Genomic DNA, 4,738 nt, shown 5'->3' on the forward strand with positions numbered 1-4,738 from the left:
TGTAACAGGAGTACCATCTCTACAGCCACCATCTCTTCCTTTTTCATGTTTATAGGTTTGTCACTGCTCTTCAAGCCAATACCTAGTGACGTCAGTGAAGATGAAACTGTAGTTGAAGGAACTTTCTTTTATTCTTTTCTTTACAAAGAAACCATGAGAATCGTAGAAACCATAGTTGGTTCATCCGGTTCAGGAATTGAACCATCCGATTGGTGAGTTTATCTATCGTTTTTTCAGCAAGGGATTTTAAAACTAAACAAAATCGGATTTGACTCCAATTCTCAGTTTCCTCAGTCGAACTGATTGGTCAAATTCGATTTTGACAACATAGGTCTAGATTGCCACCTATCAAAATGTCATATTTTTTCGTTATGTTAATTTTTGAAAGTTACATATAATTAGAAATACCATGACTCTTCGATATATATCATTTGCATTTGAAAAGCAATGACTAGTTGTCGCACTAATTGAAACTTTTCCCATTCACACATATAACAATTATTAAATTGTAGCAAAAGAACCATTAATTTCAACAATCCTGCACATAAATGAAAGAAGTCGACAAGATCAAGGAAGACAAATAAGAGTACCACTGAAAAATAATGCATTAGGATAGGTGGCTTTTGCTTTAAATCTTCCTTAGTAGTAATCTATCATACTCGGTTGGCAAATTAGTATAGGAAACATTTTGGACCGTCAAACATTATTGCAAGCGTAGACAATAGATCAAACATTATCTATCATATCAAACTTTGATTCGCTATTTTGTTTATTATTTCGGCTCTGAACTTTTTGAGTTCTACGAATACGCTAAGAATTTGCCTAAGTAAAATTCTTGTAGAACCGATCAGGTTGTACTCACATAGATGATGTCCTATAAAGGATACCCTCAATACTCCACTTCTACTATTTATAAGATATAGTTATCATTAAAAACATAGCTTATCCTCAGCAATCATTTATAAGTAGCACTTATTTACATCATAGAAATAGAAGTTGAAACTTTGAAAAGCTTATCACCGGGTCATTCATCACTTGTTTTCTTATTGTACATATTTAGTAGGATTTCTAGTCGCCAAGTAAAGTATTCATTAAGTTAACCCATTAATTTAGGCTTTTCATCCATTTCTCTTGTTGTGCAATTTATGCTCACTGGATATCTCATTTATAAACTGAATCTGCTAGACTATCCTTTGATTTAACAAAATCAATAAATATTGTTCCATTTAAGAGTAATTGCTTGATAGTATTATGTCTTCGGCATATGGTCGATGTTTATCATTGTATGACAGATTCTTTGTCTTAGTAATGTAGCTAGCTTTCACAATTAATTTATTTAACATTAGACACAAATAGACACCAGTTTAGGAATCCGCTCATAAGTATTTGAAGCAACATGCTTCTTTAATTTTCAACTTTATGTAAAGCTCTAAACATAATTGCACTAGTCACTAGCGGATTTTGAATAATTGCATTGGATATTCAATTAACAAAAGTGTATGCCTTGTAAACTTGGCAAGCAATTCAATGCAGTGCAATTCAACGTTTTAAATATTCTTCGAATATCTTATTATATACTAATATTTTGACACTCGTAATAATTGATTTTGGGTCCCATTTGAATCACTTTTGGTTTAGGGTATGTCACCTCTGTGAACACAAGCAATAATTGATTTTTACTCCCATTTTAATCACTTTTGGTTTAGAGCATGTCACCTTTGAGAATTAGCCTCGTATTTTTTAAAATAAGTACAAGAGCTTTCTAACTTACTATCTTCATACAAAACTTCCTGACTCATAAGGTATTCTATTAAGAATGTAATTCACAGACAATGATATCCCCAACAATTCGTCTATTGGGAAGGTAATATTGAAGTAGTAACACAAACCCCAAAAATATTGGGTCATGCTCGATCTTGAAAATCATTGAATCAATCATATTGTACCCGAAAAACAATGTACATAATGTTCTAATGGTAGGATATACACATTTTTTCAACCGTCCCTTCAAAATTTTGTTGTTTAGTTCTTAACTTATTCTTACATTGCCTCTGCGTTGGCAGTCCCTTCCTTCTGTTGATGGCCGATTTTCAGTTGGAAATTGGTTGAGGACCAATTTGTATATGAATGAGAAATTGGAAGGAAATTAAAATTTGGGGTGTGTCCCTTCACCTACCACCCTTCAACTTCTATATATAGGACCATTTGGATTTTTATTTTCATTCCATATAAATTATTATTTCATGTCATATGTTGCATAAAACACTTCATAGAAGTGATTCCATTTTGCTTCAAGATCATGGTAGAGAGGGAATTCCATTAGAGTTCGTTGGTCGAAGTCATTTGGAGTGCTCCTATGGCTTGACGTGGTCGTTGTATCTTAGGAAATGATTGTCGAAAAATCATTAGCAACGATGTGGGATAAATTTATCTTAAGGACAAAGTATCAAACACTTGCCTCGACAAAAAATTCATCACTTGCATTCTCTTGTTTCATTTTCTGATTTCTTTTATTATACTTTGATTTCAGAAACTAATTAACATTGTTTATATGTTTATGTTGCAAGGTTCGATCCAAAGAATGATTTGCTTTCGTTCAAGAATCGAAAGGGATGAATCCATATTGATGCATTCAGATTCGGTAAATTATTGTTTTGCTTCTCAAATTGATTTCGGTTAGTGAAAATTACGTTTCGATTTCACACAAATAAACGGCATGATTTTTGTGAATATAATATGCACAATTATTGGTGTAATTTCTCCAACAATCTTAAGATGAATTTCAGTGCTTCTTGTGCATTTTATATTCTAATTAGAATCTGGAATTCTAATTGGGTATTTTCTCTAGGAAGACTGGTATTTCATCATCATATATCCTCTATATCCAGTTTTGAATGGTGAAGGATTAAGTTCGAATATTTGCTCTCGCATACCAACCATTATGTTAAAATTGCATTATATGTACTTTCTGGATTAAAGAATTACCATAATTGGTTTTTCTCTCAATTCATATGACGGTGGTTGGGTTTTTGATAAAGTTATGTTATTGGAACAACTTTTAATACAAGTTGCATGTATTTTTTAGATTGAAAAACTGCACTGATTTTTTTAAGGGAACCATAATTAGTTTCTGCCAACGTGAGGGAAATCTGAAAGAAGTATATTGGAAAAATATATATAAATGCATTCTTTTAATATTCATAAAGAAATAAATAAGGCAAAATGTGGAATTGCTGTTACAAGTCCAATGGAATTCTACAAACGATTAATTAGATGAAGGGTTATTTAGTAATTAATTACTTCATGATTCATAAAGTCAGGTTACAATTGTAAAATTAATCATATAGTAACTGCCGTCTTTGATTTTAAAACGACTTTGGCATGTGACTATTCAGGAATATGAATGTTATGTTATGTCCGTCTATTTGCCAATTGGATATTTATGTGAACTATAAAGTCTTTACATGGCTGGAATAAATTCATGAATTTGTGGCTTGGCAACATATAAAATATGTTTTATATGACAGGAAATTGTTGGCACCTTTTAATCCAAAAGGTTTGTCCATATTAAAAGATTAATGGCAGATAGATGCTACATGATTTTATTGGAATATTTCCTTTCATTAATCCATAAATCAGTTAAGAGTTTTGGACGTTCAAAAATGAACCGATGTCTATTGAATTCTGGAAGAAAAAAAAGTCAGTAAAGTAGTGTAATTGTCATCATTTTAGCACTAAAGTTGTGAATTTATTCATGCTGCAACTGCCATCCATTTATTTAGAATATGATGGAAAGTAAATTATTGCAATTATTATCACATTGCATGGCTGCCAGTAATGTAAATGCATATGACTCTTCAATTTTAAATGCAAAAAAAAAAAAATGAAAACGATGGACAAATGCATGTGACTTTTTCATTGTTATGGAAATTTCGTAAGTTACTGGAAATTATGTGCAATGAATTCATTTGTATAAAATACAAAAGTGGATATGGAATGTGACATTATAATGTCATTTGTATAAACGTGAACTCCAAATAGTAAATTCATTTGGCAAAGCCAAATCCATACAAGGGTTTGGATTTCGGAGACTTTTTGGTCAGTATATGTAAATCGATATATACATATACAGTATGCTGCAAATACGATAAGCATCAAATACGGTAAGATGCAAATACGGTAAGCTGCATATACGGTAAGTTGTATATACGATGAGCGGCATATACAATAAGCGACATATAGGATAAGTCACATAAACGATAAGTTACATATACGGTATGCGTCAATCCGGTAAGTGACATATACGGTATAAAGTTGTAAATCCGGTATATGCCCATGGATTTTGGTTTGAAAATTATACAAACCTTGATTAATGATGATGGTTTCAATTAATTCTATGAAATTAAATGAGATGACTTGTGCAAAATTATAGTTGCATAAGAGTGACAAAATGTGATGTTGTCCTAATCATTTTAAAGTAGAAATTGCTTACCCTTATTAGGATATGAAAATATTTTATAAAGCACAAATGGTGTCTATAGTTGGTGGTGGTGCCGGAAATCCTTAAAAATAACGATTATAAAATGACATCATTTGTAAAAGATAAAAATTATGTTATGCAAAAATTGTGAAGAATATTATGAAATATTCTAGAAATAATTATGTGAGGAGTGTCTTCTTGTAAGGTTGTGTTGTTTGCGAATACAACTTTTCAATTGATGGTTGATTAATTCATTCA

The sequence above is a fragment of the Olea europaea genome, chromosome 17 (assembly GCF_002742605.1).
Source record: "Olea europaea var. sylvestris chromosome 17, O_europaea_v1, whole genome shotgun sequence".
In the NCBI taxonomy this organism is placed as follows: domain Eukaryota; kingdom Viridiplantae; phylum Streptophyta; class Magnoliopsida; order Lamiales; family Oleaceae; genus Olea; species Olea europaea.